Source organism: Pinus tabuliformis, chromosome 4_2 (genome assembly GCF_031772625.1).
Source record: "Pinus tabuliformis cultivar Carrire ecotype Pingquan chromosome 4_2, CPIR1, whole genome shotgun sequence".
NCBI classification, from domain to species: domain Eukaryota; kingdom Viridiplantae; phylum Streptophyta; class Pinopsida; order Pinales; family Pinaceae; genus Pinus; species Pinus tabuliformis.
In genome coordinates, this window is record NC_142304.1 from 459,815,331 (window position 1) to 459,834,635 (window position 19,305).

Genomic DNA, 19,305 nt, shown 5'->3' on the forward strand with positions numbered 1-19,305 from the left:
AAGAAGACAAGGACAAATTTTCTGAGATATGGTTTGAGGATGTGATTCATAAGACTCTGAAAAGTAGAAGGGGCATTACAGAGACCAAATGGCATGACCAGGAACTCATAATGGCCTTCATGAGTTCTGAAAGCCGTCTTGGGAATGTCGACTTCCTTCATGCGAATTTGGTGGTAGCCGGAGCGAAGATCCAACTTAGTGAAGAATTGAGCCCCATTGAGTTCGTCCAGCAAATCGTCAACCACCGGGATGGGAAATTTATCTTTGACTGTCAACTTGGTGAGGGCCCTGAAGTCGGGACACATCCGCCACTCCCCATCTTTCTTGAGGACCATGACCACTGGGGATGAATAAGGACTAACGTTGGGACGAATGACACCTGCTTCCAACAATTCCTTGATGATTTTTTCTATTTCATTCTTTTGGGTGAACGGATATCTGTATGGCCGCACACTTGGGGGTTGGGCCCCTGGAGCCAAGGTGATGCTATGATCATGTTCCCCTCGCGAGGGTGGAAGCTCATGAGGCTTGTCAAAGACCGTCCAATGGTTATTTAAAATCTGCTGCATCTCAGGATGAATTGGCAGAGACATGGTTTTGATTACCTGGATGGCATTAAATTGAGCTACATGATGGCCCTTTTTTAACAATTTTTCCATCCTATGCGAGCAGATGATAGAGGGGGCTCCCGCCTGGAGTCCACGGAGGGTATGTGTGGAGTTTTTCTGCTTAAAACTCATATATAACTCCTGGAAATCCATTGTGATTGGCCCAAGAGTGCGGAGCCATTCAACGCCTAGGACAATGTCGCAACCCCCCATGTGTATGGCAAACATGTGGGTTTTCAACTGATAATCCCCCATTTGAAGTTTGACATTTTCACAGCGGCCTTCACATTTCATTGTGCCCCCATCTGCAATTTGGACTTGGAAGTTAGAAACTGCCCGTACAAAACAATGCGCTGCTTTGGCGATTTTTTGATGGATGAAATTATGGGTACTTCCACTATCAATCAAGACTACTACTGGGCGATGTTTAAGAAAACCCCTGATTTTGAGAGTTTGAGGGGAAGAAATTCCTGCCAACGCATTTAGCGAAATAACTGGTTTGTCAGATACAATCTCCTTTTGGTTGTCTTCTTCGATCACCTCCGTTTCCTCAAGTGGTGGATCTTCCTCCGTGGAGCTGTAGTCAGTGGCATCTATTTGAAAAAACTTGGGCTCCTTGCATTTATGACCCGGGGAATATTTTTCATCACAGTAGTAACATAGTCCTTGCTTCCTTCTTTCGGCCATTTCCGCAGGTGACACCTTTTGAACCTTAAGTGTCTGAGTCGTGTGGGGAGCCTGTGGGGGACGACCTTTAGCGGGGAAGTTGGGGCGGCTGGATTGGGCTGTTAATGCACGTTCCACCTTACGAGCTACCTGGCAAGCCTCTGTCCACGTGGGAGGGTGGTGGAGTAGAACTTGAGCTTTGATGGCTTCTTTAAGACCGCTAATAAAACATTCCATGTAGAACTCATCTGTGAGACCCTTAGTGCGGAAGGCTAAGGCTTCAAAAGCGGTAATATATTCATCCACTGTACCCATCTGTCAGAGCTTAGTGAGACGCCCCAAAAAAGAGTCTTCCTGTTCAAAGCGATTTCGAAGAGCTTTGGTAAATTGGGCCCAATTCTGAAAAGCTCCATTGCAACGCTGATGCCATTCCGCCCATTGCCATCGTTCATTGTCCAAGTACATGGTCCCCACCATAAGCTTAGTCCCCTCATCTAGGATATGATTCAATTGGAAATACTGCTCCATTTGTGCTAGCCATGCGGACGTGTGAGAACCGTCAAATTTATGCATATCCAACTTGGGAGGTCGCTGACTGGGTGGTGGATGGGTGTGCCAGACGTGAGGAGAGTGGCTAGACTCACCCTCATGGTATTCATGGCCCTTATACGCCGCCTCGTGGGCGGGCTCCTTGCCCTTCGAGAGTGCTAGCTGTACCTGGAGACTTATTCCGCGAATCTCAGCTTCGATGTTGTCCATCTTAGTTTGGATGGAGGTCACAGTGTCTTCAATTTTGTCCATCCTTTCATTGGCCATCGCTTGAGCGCGAGTTTCTACCATACACCAACCTGATGAAAAATTGGGACCGCCTAAAATTTTTTTACTAATAAATTGAATGGTACCACCTTGCTCAGCTCGTCGTCCTGATTCTAATGGGCTAGATCACCAATAAGCGCCCCGGAAGATCTCAGACTTTTTTTTTTTGGAAAACTCCTAACGGAGTTTTATTCCTTCTTGATCAATACTGCAGTCGCCAAATCCTCAAAATGTCAATGCTGCCAAAAGTCCTGCGAAAAGTATTCCCCTGTATAGGAACCCTGCACAACAACTCCGATCTGGTGGATCTGAGAGATCTGAATGGTGGAACAACTGCTGCTGCGGATCTGATGGAGCTGCGGGACTGATGTCTGCTGCTGCAACACGTCTTTGCACACGCGGATCTGATGTGTGATCCCCGATAGAAAAAGGAACTATGGTCTAGAGGAGTGTCAGGTGCTATAGATCACAATATACATAAGGGTCTGACAGTAGTACTCGGCCCAATGTTTCAGGGCTCTAACTAAGGAGGATCGACCGTACCCTTAGCCGTACAACCCGACTACCCTATCGTACAGGCGAGTAATCTCTCCGAGTGCTGTTCTCGGTGTACTGTAGCCACAAGACGGCCGAAGGTTTATCTATGGCGAGGTTTCAAGGGAGCCTAGGGGGCTTCCTATATACCCAGAGGGTACGTGGAAGACAGTCCGTGCGCGGTTCTGTCTAATGCGCTACTACTCGAAGGGGTACCCACAGGGGTTACAAGGGAGTCCATGACCACCTCTTGTATTTCCTGCGTGCATGCCTCCCCAAATCCGCAGTTTTATGCGCTTAACGACAGATCCCGTGGTTTAAAGACGCCGGAACACGTCTCTAGCCAAAAACTTTTTTGCTAAAAATTGGAGATCCCACCGAGCCCTGGAAAGTGCTATGATACCACTTGTAGCTCTGATACCACTTGTTATGCTCTTAACCTGCAAAATAATACCCAGATACAGAATATGCGAAGAAAAGATACCCAGAACACAGAATAGCAATGATTTTATTATTCAAAGAGCAATGTTCACATGCCTCTTCGAGGGGGCAACCTCCAATAGAGCAGAGCTCGATTACAAAATAAGACACGATGCTCCTCACAGGGAGTCTCTATCCTTTATATATGACTCATACATGCAATACCACGGGCCAATACCGTGGGTTTTATTAATACCATCTATCTAATACTACAGCCCATTTGCAACTAACTGTGGTCCCGTCATTAATTGCGGGTTAACCACTTACAAATATTAATATGGGCTTTATTGACTTTTGACTATGACATGATCCCATGACATAAATAAGGGGGTTAGGGTGGGACCCTAACAGAAAACAAAAGAATCTAGGAGAGATCCTTGAGCTGGAGGAACCAGTGGGAGAATTCTCAAGAAAGACAGTCATAAAAGAGTACAGGACATGGGGGCAGGATTGTAGTCTAGGAACCCAAGGTACTTGACTGTAACAGGAAATTATGAACTGTGACACCAACAGAAAGTGCTCAGGGGAGAGTCTGGACGTAATTGCCAGAACTCGTGGCAAGGAGGAGAGACTTTCCAAAGAGGATTATTGGCTATTTGTTGCTATTATTATAACATATAAGTACCATGAATTTCTTGATTTAGTATCTAGGTACTATGCTATAAATTAATAGCTTAATTAGGTAGGAACTTCTTACTGACTTCAGTGTAAAGAGATTCTTTGTATGCAGTATAGATAAGTATATAAATTCTTTAGTAATGATACAATAGAAACAATAGACAGAGTGCATTTAGTTTCTTCTCAAGATAAGTAATAATAAACATTCTCTGATGTGAGGATATTACAGGTGTTTTTTGTGTATGAAAGATCTAAAACCATATACAACAAACAAGCATATCCATCTAAAATATTCAGAATGAGCATGCAAACCCTCATGGAATACACCAAGGAATAATTACTTGGTGCGTGCCGAGACCATACACATTTATGACTATTTCAACATTTAACTACAACATACAACTAAGGAGTGCAATGCAGGACTATTCGAAAAGCAGAGGTACTGCCATCTAATATCTATCAGTTCATCTATTATTTTATGGATAAACCTAGAATAAACCCTTATTTCTACAAAATAATTTCAAAACAGTTATTTCCATAAAGACCGAAAAGTTTTTTGATAAAGCATAACGTACTGGAAAAATTGGATCAGTGGTAGCAAGGCCATGCAAAATAGGAACGACATACTCGAAATACCCAAATAACTTAACAATGTAATATATAAATACGCATTCACTCCATTACAAATAAGCAGTTGTAGTCCAGAGTGACCTTCGAGTCATTACGACTGAAATCACACATTCTTAACTATACCTTAACTGACTTAAGAGTAGTTACAACATCAAAATCGTAAATATGTTTAGAGTTTGGGAAAGCCTTTCCCACATCATTTGAACTAAATGCAGAGTCTATTGACTCACTTAAAAAAACTATTTAATTAAGGATTACAAGAAATTGAGGTAGCTCTTTGAGCTTGTTTTGGTGAAACATCAAAACCTCTTTATCTACACTGTTGAGGACTAGGAAGCCAACCTAGAAATGACTAGCAAAACCATAAGAGTCTGAGCATTGAAGGGTAGGTCCCAGACTTGCGCAAGCAGAGTAGGGCGAAGGGAATACCTGCATTAAACCACAGTCAAATATGAAAACCACATCATAGTTATTTAACAAGAGACAAGAACTCGGAAAACATGTGCAATGGGTTTGGTAGAATAATACCTGAATTTGAAGGACACACTCTCCAAACGCCTACCTGCTAAATCATCAAAACCCTTAAACAAATATTTCTAAAATCAAGGAAATGTCAAACTCTTAAGACTTCGGGTTGTGAAGGTTTACCTTCCGAATCTGGAGCAATAGCAAAACTATTGTCTTTGTCCTAAAATACCTTCGAACCATCCTGAACAGAGACAGTATCTCGTCAGCCTCGACAAGAGCCATGTTCCCCACTCAAAAGAAAAATAAAAGTGATACTGTTAGATAATGTCAACCGACACTTTCCTTCTCGAGTCGTGCCATGATAACCCGTGCAAGCCTCAGGTGGAGGAACGACCTCATTGTAACCCTCAATAACTTAACTTGCCATTGAAGAGCAATAAGAAGCCGCAGACCAAAAGCAACAATGAAACCACAGAACGCTAGGTGTGACGAAGCGGTTAGGTGATGAAACCCTAGATAACCACCACCGTCGGATCTCCAGCTAAGAATGAACGAAGGAGAGGCGGAACAGATGGATGTAGATCGACAAACCAGGTAGTAGTCAATTGTTTCCGCATCGGTTGAGATCACACCATGAAATCCCGTGCATGCAGACCAACTCAGCCAGAACAAGGCAATAAATGCCAACGTACCAAAGACCATTGGATCTATTAATGTAAATCTCCATCACAACTTGGTAGACTGTGCAACCATAAAGCACATACGCTGGAGGGTGAGCTGGCCGACTCTACGGCAACCACAAATCATATCAGGAATTTAAAGCCAAATAAATAAATACGTATTGGTAACCAAGCTTAAAATTAAACCAATAATTTTTTTTTATTATTATATTTTTTAATAGTGAATGTTACACTATACCCCTAAACAATATAACAATATTTTTAAAATATAATATAAAATTAATTTTATTAAAACATCACTACAATTAATATAATATTTTGTTTTTAAATGACAACCTAATATAATTTAATTGTTATCTGTTAAAAAGTGCAATTATTATTATAATTTGTTTTTCCTCTTGTTATCAGTTAAAAAGTGCAATTATTATTATTATTTGTTTTCCCTGGATATAGGTTGAATCGTGTTCAACAAAAACCATGTTATATGAAATAGCCTTTTAGTAGTTTAGGCAAAAATTTACTCTTCTCAGCTTTGAGTTGAGTTTTGTCCCGTTCACCTAATAATTTAGCGAAAATAAAAGTTACTCTTGTCAGCTTTGAGTTGAGTTTTGTCCCGTTCACCTAATAATTTAGTGAAAATAAAACTGTTAACCAGTTAAAAGTTAGAAGTCTAAACATTTTTTCAGTTTCAAATAATATATTTAAAAAAAACTAATATTTTTACAAATGATATGTAACCTATGAATAATATAATTTTAATATTTTTACAAATGATATGTAACCTTTGAATAATATAATTTTAATTTTAATTACATTTGTTTGGTTAAAACAAATAAATAGTATTATTTATCAAAAATACAATTAAAAGTAATAACATAGTTGATTGATGTATGTGTAATTTAATTATTATTTCATGATATTTTACATAAATATAGTAAAAATATTTACAATTAAATATGTGTGTAATAATTGAGTATATATTTAAATTTGAATTTAATATTATTTAAAATGGTTATTAATTAATATAAAAAATTAATTTAAAATTTAATAATGTTGTGTAAAGAGGTAATCATTTTGTGATGACAAATTTTTCATTAAAATTTGGTGGTTTTTTTTTCAAGAAATCTGACCATGGAGTGTTTAAATTATTTTTTTGATGGTGGAAATGGATTGAGCACCATCAAGAACTCGCCGAACAAAAATTCTGAAGCTTGATAGCTGTAACCCTAACCCAAATTCATAAAAATTTCCTCATAATTTTATCAAATCATACCAAATTTTCCATTCTTTTTTAGGCAAAATAGTTGCCTCCTTAAACTACTCTTATTGAAAATAGTTATAATATCTAAAAAGCTCCCAAATTCCTAACCAATCAATTATGGACATTTCACTGCCATTCCTATCTCTTAAAGATACGAGAACCGAAGAAACATGATTAAAAAATATCTAGAAACGTTCCACATAAGTATGGTTTTTTAATCACCAATGTAGATCTATTTTGGCCACACATCTAATAAGCTATGAGAGAAATTAAATCTCAAACCACTTTTAATTTTCTACTTAAAACATTTTTTTTCCATATATATGTGTATCTCGAAATATATATGTGTATATAATTGATATCGAAATATTTTAGTTTTACATAGGTATAGAAATATTTTATTTATAAACTATATTAACACATTAGAATGTTTTATTCTTATTATTAATACATTTTTAAATACACATAAGCACCCATTTATATTGCATATTGAAATATTGTATTTGCAAATCATATTAAATTTATTATTATTATTAATTTTTTTAAATGCCACATATTAATTTTATACTAAAAATTAAATGAGATATTTGTCTCCTTATTATTCTTATTCTTATTAGAAAGTAATTGATTTTTTCCTTTCTTTCAATTACTTTTCTCTTTTAGCATTAAATATTTTATTATGGTCAACATTAAAATTATTATTATTATGGCTGTTGTTTTCTCTTTATATAAAATTGGTATGGAAACAAGTTAGTTAAAATAGATATTTAAATATATTTAAGTGTTGTATTGAAGTTTTTAAAAAAAGTATAAGAATGATTCATCTTTTTCATGAGTGAAAAAATATATATATTTTTTAATTTAGAATTACTCATATATTTATGTTTGAGTGATAATGGTAATTTATTTACCACATATCCTTCCTACTGTGTTGTTATACTTATACTAATTGAGCATGGCGATATTGAGATTATTGATGCTTACTAATAATTTTAATTGAAACTAACTAGACACATATATATTTCATTTTTTACTATCACTCAAATTGTTTATTTATTTAAAAAATATTTTATTTATATTTAAAAAAAAACACTCCAAATTGAACACACAAAGAATTACACATCCTCCTCATAACTGATTGTAAAATGCACCTCTCAACACAATCGTTAATATATTAACAAATACAATTAATAATAAAACTATTTTTTTTACAAATAAAAAATATTTGAAAAATATCTTATAACTTTTTTTTTTAATTTATTATTATACAATAATATTTATATTAATGTTGTTAATGCACAAACATAGAGTGAACAACATTATAATAAAATTTAAAAATATTTATATTATTATAAAGTTTCAGAATAAGCATCGACCATATACAACAACATTTATACAGAATACCGGGTAATGGACAAAGAACATTATTGTGGGAGGACACCATTCAAGGGAATGCCCCATTGGCCACCTTAAATTCCTGTAACGATTTAAAGATCTGGCTAGTGAACAAAGGCCTCCTCCAGCTTGCAGACATATGTTCTTGGGACAGCAAAGGGAATTGGGTAGGATGGACTTTTCCAGGGGTTCTTGACCCTCTGGAAGCACAAAAAAACTTGCTCTGTGCAGCTTTCTCTAGCCTCGCCCCGGTACATCATTCATCCAAAGATAAATGGGGATGGGGAAGAACCGAAATTCATACAGCAGCTCAAGGATTCTCCTCTCTACAAGTCACACATGCATCTTTGTTGACACTGAAGCTCTCGAAATCCATTTGGTCTACCTTTTTCCTTCCAAAGGTGAACTTCTTCACTTGGTTACTCATGCATAAAAAGGCACTAAAAGGAGAAAATCTGAACAAAAGAGTCTTCCACGACCCCTTTAGATGCTGCCTATGCACTTTTGCTATCGAAACCTCTGACCATTTATTGGTTGACTGCATTTTCACACAAGAAGTCTAGAAGATGGTCCTCCACGGACTTAGCATTCCCACCCCCTCCCAAATATCAGTTGTTTATCTCTACACCTCATGGGCAGAGCAAAATCCTGAGAAAAAAAGTAAAAACGCAGGCTGGAAAAACATTTGGCAAGTTGTTCCAAAATGCCTTTGGTGGAAAGTGTGGTTGGCTAGAAATGAGTGTGTTTTCAACAACAGGCTCCTGAAATCAGTGGAAGTGGCTGCCAAAGTAAAATCTCTCTTGTTGGAAATAGTAGATAAATCAACTTTTGCCTTTACTTTATCTGCAGAAGTCTCTGTGTGGCTAGGACCTTGCGTGACAGGAGAAAGGTCTTATCAATCAGAAAACCGATGAAAGCTCCTACTTGGTGCATGTGTCTCACTAAAGGTGACTTTCTTACGTGGTGGTAGGGGACCCAAAAAGCCACTATCTTCTTTGATGGAGCGTCAAAGGGGAATCCAGGCACTGCAGGCGCAGGAGGATTGATTCTTTCCCCAGACAAATCAAATAAAATTAGCAACAGTTGGGGCCTAGGCATAAGTTCGAACAATCAAGCAAAGAGTTAAGGCCTCTTAAAAGCTTGCTAGATTGCAAAGGAGCTAGGCTATAAAATAATCCAAATATTCGGAGACTCAGAGCTTCTGATTAATCTCTTAAACTCTGAAGATTATTTTCGTAACCCAGCTTTAAACAAAACCTTGTAGAGAATCCAAAACACATTGAAAGACTTTGACATAGTGGACTCATACCATATTCTGCGGGATTTAAACAAGCAAGCAGACTCACTGGCAAATAAAGGTTGCCTACTGTCTCAAGGTAATCTTAGCCTTAATGGAGGGCCCTACTCGATTCATCCTTTACCTTAGACAATCTACAAAAGGCAGATCTGCAAGCAGCAAGCAGATGGAACAACAAGCACAAAGATTATCAAGCATAAGGAACAACACCAGAATGAACAACAACAAATGTCAGAATGAACAGACACAGAAGGAACAACAACCAGAAGGAACAATAGTAGAAGGAATAGCACCAGAATGAACAACAAGCAGAAGGAACAACAGAAGAAGGAACAACATTGAAAGGAACAACAGCAGAAGGAACAGCAAGCAGATGAAGGAACAACAACAGAAATAACAACAACCAGAAGGAACAGTAGCAGAAGGAACAACACCAGAAGGAAAAACAAGCAGAAGGAACAATAACAAAAGGAACAACATTCGAAGGAACAACAGGCCGAAGGAACAACAACAAAAGGAACAACATCTGAAGGAACAACAAGCCGAAGGAACAACATCCGAAGTAATAGTAGGCTGAAGGAACAACAAGCAGAACGACTAACAACAGAAGGAACAACAAACTTAAGGAACAACAAAAAGAAAAACACAAGGAAAAGGTCACAGAATTTGTTCTTCTAGAGATATTATGTAAGACAAAAAACAAAAATAGCTAAAGAACTCACTGAATTTTTGAATATAAGCACAAGAGAAGGGACTACATCATCAACTCATTCTCATTGCTCAGTTTTTAAAAGCTACTATCGATTGTAATTGGAGCATGCTCCACTTTTGGCAATAAATACACTAACCGTTCTTGTTATATATATATATATATATATATATATATATATATATATATATATATATATATATATATTCATAATATTTAAATAATCATATTTATAATAATTTTAAAATTAACTTTATTTTATTAATATACAATAAATATATGTGATAAAGAAATAATAAATTTTAAAATATAATTATGAAATATTATGTAAAAATAACATTACATTAATATTGTGGGTATATTGTTCTTCCATCTAATAAATAGGCTAATTGATATAAGTTCAGTCTAACTAATAAAATTAAAAACAAAAAAATTGTTGTTATGTAGAGATAAGTTTTTCTTTTTTGTAAGTTAATTGTATAACCTCAAAATAGCAAATTACATCATTACATTAAACTTAGATTAGCAAAGTTTATCCCATTACTAGTCTCAATCTTCCTCAAGGGAAACTTGATCTATTGATCAGTAATGTACTAACAAAAGTCATAATACAGAGTCTAAGTGTGATAACAAATATATATAGCCATGACAAGAAACCATAAAGGACAAGGAACTATAACTTAACATGATAAAAGCTCAAGAATATGATGAGGTCACCAGGGTAGGGTCCTTTGCACTTGAACCAGGAGGAGTAGACGACTTGATTTCACATTGGAGGTGGCTCTCTACATGAGGAAAATAAGTGTCCACACTGGATAAATAAGAACGTTGATGTTGCTACACCCATTGGATTTCATTCAAAGAAGATATGATGTCGTTTTAGTCCTTGTGTTTCTCTTTTAGGACTCTGCCTAAAAGAGTCTTCAATTGCTAATGTAATGTGACTAGGTTCAACTATTAGTTCCTTCTTCCCCTGTTGTGCCCAGGTTCAGGGAGCCAATTAGAAACTTCTTCCATGATCTCAGAATAAAAAAAAAAATGCTTGATGATTATTAACAACATGAGATTCTAACTGCCAAATTTCCTCTTGGATGTTCCGGGGCAGGGGGTGATTGAGTGAAACACGACAGTGACATCCCGAGCTTGGGCTTGGGCCCAGGGATGGCCCTGGTGACCTCAACCATTGCTACCTCTTCGACTTCGGATTATTTGATTAGACAGTTCCTACAAAAGAAAAGCTCAGAATTGGACAAAAGATAGGGGAAACCCTAAATTGTCTAAAGAGATGATGCACCACCCCAAGGCTAAAGACAAGAAGAGGATAATAGGAGAAAACAGGCGATCTATTTTATAGATAGAAATAAACCTCTAGACTAAACACACTATGAAACACCACTAAATTACAATCCCCTCCAATTCGAAGAAATCATAAATTCAAGCCCACAATCCCCAAGAAGGAAACACATCTAAAACAATTGTCCAAACCTCATAGAACTCAACACCAAAATATGATTCAACTAAACTAGAGAAGATGATTTGAGACTTAAAACCACCATGCCTCATAACCCAAGCCCACTCTACCACTGGAACAACATGCATGGAGACACCACCACCTAAGAAACACGATAACCACTGGGAATCATGCAAAAACACCTCCTATTGACACACACTGACATGCAAGTCACACACAAACTCAATAATTTCCTTCAAAATATTTACTGTGTGCCCTTCTAAACTCGAGGGATGGTATACTAAATAATAAAGCTTAGGCCTCTATCACCGTGAGGTTAAAAATAGGTGACACAGGCACAAAGGAAAACCAAGGATTACTGCTTTTTAAGAAAAAGTTATTTTCATTCACCAAGAAATTACTTAATGTTTTACATCAAAATATTCCCACCTACAGGGAGGAGCAACCCAATAAAACATAAATTCCCATCAAATTTTGAGTGAAATCTAGGATGAGCAGGGGGTTAATGGAAATTCGTCGAATGTCATGGAAAATAAGTTTGCATGCTATTACATGGGCCGGTAGGCCACACCATCTGACACCCTTACCCCCCCGACCTTATTTAATACTGAAATAGGTGATAGGGTGGTGGGAGCCTCGCCCCCTCCCTCTTTTCCCAGTTGGTTCCCCCCCCGATCAAGCATATATATATATATATATATATATATATATAATATTTTAAAAATATTTATATTATTATAATTAATGCTATATTAGATATAAAATATAGAAGTATATTGATAAAAATTATAATGAAAACAAGGGAGCATTTTTTTTCCTAGGGTTTTGTCTTCCAAAGTTTCCACAAGGCACTTCTTTTTGGTCACCAAAGTTTTTTTTTTTTCCTTTTCCCATTTCTTCTTGACTTTCTGCACTTTCTATAATTCATTGCATGAGTGTTTTGGGATCCTTCCTTTACAGTCATGGATGAGGAGACTTTAGATTATAGCAAGGAAAATCCATATGGTGTACCCATTTTTACATCCCAAGAAGAAAGTAATAGTAGGGGTTTTCCACCATTGATCCTCCCTCCTCATCATCTGGCCTCCTTGCCACCACCTTGTTCACATTGGGAAGCATTCATTTCTCTCCCAGCGAAAGATGGATCCATTCCTTTGCTAGTTTTGGAACCTTATACATCTTCTTGGCTTGTTTCTCTCCCTAATCTTACTCGTGTTAACCCTAGCCTCATATAGTTTTCGAAACATCCTTTGGAACCTTGTCGATACAAAGAAAAAAAGGTGGTAGGGGACGATATTTTTCTCTATGATATCCCCATTCGTTAGGAAAGAGATTTGGTCGGATGATTTACTAGAAAGTGTTGAATTTTGTAGCTATGGTCAGTCTTCATAAAGTTCATTTGTACTTGTAATAATAAATACAAATTATATTTGTGACAATAAAAATTAATTTTGAAGCATTTTCTTCTTGCTTGCAAGAAAAAGAAAATATTTATTTTTGTATTGAAAATAAAATATTAAAAGGCATGTTCTTCATGACCTTTTCAGAGTGGGAAAATGAAAATTTGAATTTACATTTTAGACACCACAAGATGCCCAAGTCGGCCCTATCCAAGAGGCACCTATTCGACCCCTCCTAGCTTTCATATATAGAGACAACTAGTCTCCACTCCAAGCACAATTCACATCTCATATTCAAGAGCAATTTTGATCCAACATAGTGAAGGAGGTCGAAGAAGAAGAAGCCTGAGTTAGAGAAGAAGAAGAAGAAGGAGATTTGAAGATATATTCTACTCACATGTGTGATCTTCTACTACCCTTGCACATGTGTATTATAGTTCTGAACTTCTATGATAAATTTTGGTCAAAGGTCTGAAATTCCGAGATAAAGGAGAGTCTAAGATTCGACCCTAGTGCTGACCTAATGTGAATGTGAGGAGAGGATTCTTGAAGTATTTTGGTGAAGTTTTTGACTTGGAATTGTGAGGCATCTTGTGGTAGTCATCTTGCTGGTTAGTTTGACTATGATGAATTTCTTATTGCATTGATTCTCTAAGGAATATGTTGGTTGAATTTTTCCCCCATCAATGGGTTTTGCCAGGTTAAAATCTTGTTGTCTCTTTGTGCATCATGATCTCTATTTCTCTATTGTATCAATAGTTGAATTTCTAAATGGATAATTTCTTAATAATACATTGAAAGAAAGAAAAATCACCTGCATCATTGGAAGTAATTATCAAGTTTCATAAACAAAGTACTTGTATCTATCATACTAGAAAACCAACAAAAAGATGGTAAGCCTCTCACCCTTGGGAATTGTATAGACCAACATTGGTTTCCTATTCTAGGTTTCTCACCTTAATTCCATGTCTTGGTTCATGGGTGATTTTTCAAAATCCTAAATTCCTCAGAGGATGTTGAAAAGGTGCTAGTACAAGACTAGTTGTGGGGGTTATCAGGATTATTCCTTGATTGATGGAATTTTGATTTCGACCCAACCTATTAACCCATGCATACAAAAAAGGTATGGGCTCTTCTTCTAGGGTGACCTCTCATCTTTTGGAATTCACACATCCTCGAAAAAAATTGGAATCAAATCAATCATTTTTGTATTTTTTGAGGATTTTTTCTTTAGTAAGCCTAATCACAGGGTTTCTTGGGTGCAGGTTGAAGTAGACCTAAGAGACGATCTCCTCACAAAAATAAAACCAATCTATAAGGATAAAAAATGGAATCAAACAATTTACTATTGGAGACTAACTTTTAGGTGTTTCACATGCCATAAGGTAGGAAAGCTAATTGGTTCTTTCGAAAAAATATTTGAAATATCTAGCCTCATATGAAAACTTAGACTAAAAAATCACTTTTGGTGGATTTGTAGTTGTCTTCAGTGAAGGGTTTTGTTTTGTTAGAGCTTCATTGTTAATCAATTCACCTGGTAGAGGGGAGGACAATATATGTGGAGGTTAAGTTTGATATTGCTTGGAAAATTGTGAAGTCGGGTAATATCATCCTAATGTTCCTTTCTCCTGAAGTTTCAATGGCAACATGCATAAAACTAGTGAAAATTTGAATAATGAATTCTAAAAAATTAGAGATATTTCAAATGTAAATCTTGAACTAATGTCAAATATCTATCCTATTGATCCTGTCATGGGCATGGTGGTCATCTTTTCTTACTCAAAATTTTTCAAGTCTTCCTCCTTGATGGCCCCTTTCCTTATTTAATTACTTTATATCCTCCTCTCCTATTTTGGGTCATTGGGATTATGTACCTAAGAATAACCCCATAAAGAAGGTTAGTTTAGAGGTATCCTCAAGTTCTATACAATCCAAAAGGAGATCTTATCCCCTTCATTCTCGAGTCAGTCATCAAGAAGAGTCACCCTTTTCCGGTGGGCTGGTGATGGATGCCTCAGTTGTGGCACATGCAGGAAGAAAATCTTATTTGTTAAAGGCCTAGAAAAATTCCAAATAAGATATTCAAAGTGGAAAATAGATCGCGATTAACAAGACACTTATAGAAAAAGGCCCCTCATAGGGCTCTAAATGAAGATTCCTTTTTTGAATTTGTGGGGGTTTAGGGGCGCTCCGAAAATAAATTCCCTCAAAAGGATTATTCATAATAATAATCCTAGCATTATTTTGTTACAAGAAACTATGGAATATGTCTATAAGCCAAAAATTTCCTTGAACCTTACCTTAGAAACTGACCTTTCTCCATAATTGATGCTCAAGGTTTATCTGGCAGTCTCATTACAACTTGGAATTTAAGCTTCATCAATTCATCAGTTTCTTCTTCTCTTCGCTATATATCCACTGACTTGGAGGTTCATGAATTTTGTCAAAAATTTAGAATTTTGAATGTCTTCAGTGCTTACATGGAATGAAGACCTTTCTAGTAAGACCTCGTAGCTTTTGGAGCTCTCAAATTACAATTATTGATTCTTAGGGGTGACCCAAATATCAACATGTCTCTTAGAGAAGTTTGGGGTGCCTATACTCACAAGGACATATTGGAGGACTTTTTCTCTCATATTTTTCATTCAAATAAACTGATTGATTTAGAACCTATTAAAATTGTCGCTGCCTAGTGAAACTATAGAATTGTTGATAGTTCTATCTCCAAGAAATTGGATAGGTTCCTCATGTATGAATCTTATTTTTTGTGTCTCTAATATTGAAATCTTGGGTGGAAGCAGGAGGCGTTTCAGACCAACACTGTCCCATTTTCTTAGAGATTGTCTACGATGAAATCAAACCTCCCATGTAATTCAAATTTAATCATGTTTGGATTAAGGAGTAGTATTATAGAAAATTGTTTGAAGATTCTTGGTCCATTCTCAGCTTGAATGACCACGATCAAATGTAAAACAATTTGTAGAGAATTTAAACCTTATGAAAAAGAAGTCAAAATCTTAGGCTAAGGAATACATTATTCGATCGGATGTTGAGTTAAAGGATTTAGAAACAAAATTCATGACCTATACAATTTTAATGATGCAGATTCCCCTTTTTAGGTAAAAATTGAAATTTTGTTCACTTTGGAGTGAAGGAAAATAAGGAATTTATCCAAAGAAAAGGAATCTTGGAGATTCAAAAGTTTCACAATTTGGATCAGGGAAGGGTATAAAAAGACAAAATGTTTTCTCAGTTATGTAAATTATAGAAAAAACCTCAACACTATTTGGTCTATTAAGGACCGAGAGGTTCCTTTCACTCCTCTTTTCAAGACATTGCACATTTGGCCTCTCAACATTTCAATCCCTTTTCTCCCAACTTGAGGGGTGTCCAAATCAAGAAATATTGAATACTTTATCCTTGTTCCCTAGATTAATTTATGATGAAAATAATGAGTCCTTGTTGGATGAAGTTTTGGAGGGGGAGATTTTGGGAGCTCTTTCTTCCATGAAAAAAAGAAAGAGCCTGTGAGGAGTCTTAGGCTTCAAGGAAGGTTTTAGATGCTCTTAACTAGACCTTCATAACACCAACCCCAAAAATTTAGAATGCAATTTCATTTGATGATTTCTGACCCATCTCCTACTCTAATATTATCTATAAACCGACCACAAAAATATTATCCACTATACTAAAGCTTGCTCTTAGCGAAATCATTTAAGAAGAAAAAATTAGCTTTCTCCAGAATAGACAAATCCATGATGCAATCTCTTTGGCACATGATGCTATTAAATCTATCAAATTTATGAATCTCAATGTGACCACCATTATAATTGACCTTTCAAAAGCATACGATAGGGTGAACCGAACATTTTTGCAACTGGCGTTGATTCAACTAAGTAGGAATTTTGGGTCTATGAATTGGATAATGGGATGTATCTAGCTATCTAGCTTTGTAGTACTTATCAATGGATTCCATTCTTCCCTTTTTAGTGCTTCTAGAGGGATCCATCAAGGATGTCATCTCTCTCCTCTCCTCCTTTTGCTGGTGGTGAAAGTACCGAGTAAACTTATACATGATGCAATGAGAAAATGAGATATAAAAGGGTAAATATTAGATGATCTGTAACTGTTTCTAATCTTCTGTTCATGAATGATGTTTTTCTATTCATTTTAGGCAACAATTTATATTTTTAAAATTTAAATCACATTTTAACTTGGTTTTCTTTAGTCACTAGTATAGTCATAAATATATAAAAATCATGCATGATCCTTCACAAACTTTTGAATAGATCCTCCTACTACATACATGATTTGTTCCAATTCCAGATCAAGGAAATTGATGAAGAAGTAAGTACATGTATTTTATGATGAAAGAAAATGACTATAAATTTGAAGATTAGATTTGGTTATTTACGGAGGTGGAGAAACACATTTTGATTTGGACCAATGGACTTCTCTCTAAGGGAGGTTACCTAATCCTAGCGAAATCCATTCTTGAGAATATATTAGTTTATTATGCCTCCATTTTTTTGGTCCCTAGAGGGATTCTAATAACAATTCAAAAACCAAGTTTCATACTTCTTTGGTTTGGAAAAGAAAAATCTAAGGGTTGTCCTCTTGTTTCTTGGTCATTTCTTGCTATGCCAAAATCTTTGGGTGGTAGGGGACTGGAATATTTATATTTTTTTAGTCAGTCCCTCACTTCTAATAATTTTTGGCATTTCTCCAACAATGTTTCTTTTGGGGGAGGGGGTACTCTGAAATCAAAATATCTTGGGGAAAATTATATTTGGATTGGTTTCATGATATTCACAACAAATGAAACAATGCTTCCAATGTCTAGAGGGAATTAACCAAATTTTTTCACTTTGTTTGGAATTGGATGGTGTGGAGGCTAGAGGATGGAAGAAGTATAAGGGTCAGGAAAGACCCTTCCTTTGACGTGAGCATAGAATTAAGATCCTATGATAAGTTAGGATATATGTTCTTCCCTATGAAAAATCACAATTTGATATTGCTCTAGGGAGTCAAGCATGGAAGTAAGCTATAGATCTTGCCTTCCATGAACCTGAAGCTTTTGAGTGGTTAGCTCATGTAAGATTTTTGGCTGTTTGCTTATCTGAGTGGTTGATAACAACCTAGATCATCTTATTTTGTATAAGAACACTTCCTTGGGAGAGTACACTATGAAGCTCAACTATAAGAAATATGTTGAATCCCTCTCCATGCATGATCATAAATTGTGTCAATGTTTCATATGGAAACACAAGAGTCTTGTGAAGTGAAAATTATCTAGCTGTGGTTGGCAAGGAAAATTTTAGGAGTGAAATTTTGCAAGTTGGCCATTTTTGGACATTTTATGAAAAAATATTTTCCTATTTAGTTAAATATTCACCTATTTTTTGCATATATATGATTAAATGGATGATATTCACCAAAAAATTACCAATTTTAATAGTAAATTACATCTTTTTTGTTGAATATTCACTTACATTCTATATGTATGACTTTTCAAACTAGAATAGTTTCCTATAATACTATACATAGACATAATATTTGAATCCTTGAAAAATACTCTAGTAGTTGACTCTAAGAAATAAGCTATTAATGTGGGATAATCTCATGAAACAACGGGAAAATGATATGAACTGATGTGCTTTCTACCACATGGAATCTGAATCCATTTCTCATCTCTTTATTTATTGTTCATATGAAAATAAGGTATGGAACATCCTTCACACTATTTTCTCTATTTTTGTTACTTGTCGGGACAAAATAAATTTAGAAGAATGTGTTCAAGAGTGGGTAATAGATTCTTAAGTTCAATGTTATCCAACTTTTCTAGCTATTTTCATTTATAGCATATGGTGGGCTCACAATCAGGTTACTTTCTAGGGCAAACTATTTTCTCTTGATGTTTCTAGCGAAATTATAAAAAAAAAATTGTAAAGAATTTCACTTGAAGCCAAAAAGAAAGAAATATGATGTGCCTATCTTGCCGGATTTGAAAAAACATATTCCTTGGGGGTTATTTGATGGGGACAACTAGGGATATCCTTCAAAATTTGGAGTAGGAGCTATTTTATTTATTAACAAAAACCATGTTTATTTTTAGTGGTATGATCCTAGGAGGGGAACCAACACAAAGGTGGAATTCGTTGCCCTTTGGACTCTTCTATACACAACTAGGCATCTTGGAGTAAAAAATATAGGTTCTTAGCGACTCTAGGCTTGTGATTAATTGGGCTAATCACATCCTCATAGAGATATCT

At 36.0% G+C, this 19,305-nt stretch overlaps 1 long non-coding RNA gene across 2 annotated transcripts; it reads right to left on the reverse strand.

The window, feature by feature from the left end:
* Nucleotides 1-4,583: 4,583 nt before the first annotated feature.
* Nucleotides 4,584-5,262, reverse strand: LOC149169946 (uncharacterized). 2 transcript variants are annotated; one of them, XR_016259427.1, is made up of 3 exons: nt 5,001-5,262; nt 4,881-4,914; nt 4,584-4,781 (listed from the first exon to the last, which is right to left on the reverse strand). It is a non-coding gene; the product is annotated as an uncharacterized LOC149169946 (long non-coding RNA). The 2 variants fall into 2 exon arrangements; XR_016259428.1 differs by lacking the exon at nt 4,881-4,914.
* Between the last annotated feature and the right edge of the window lie 14,043 nt (nt 5,263-19,305).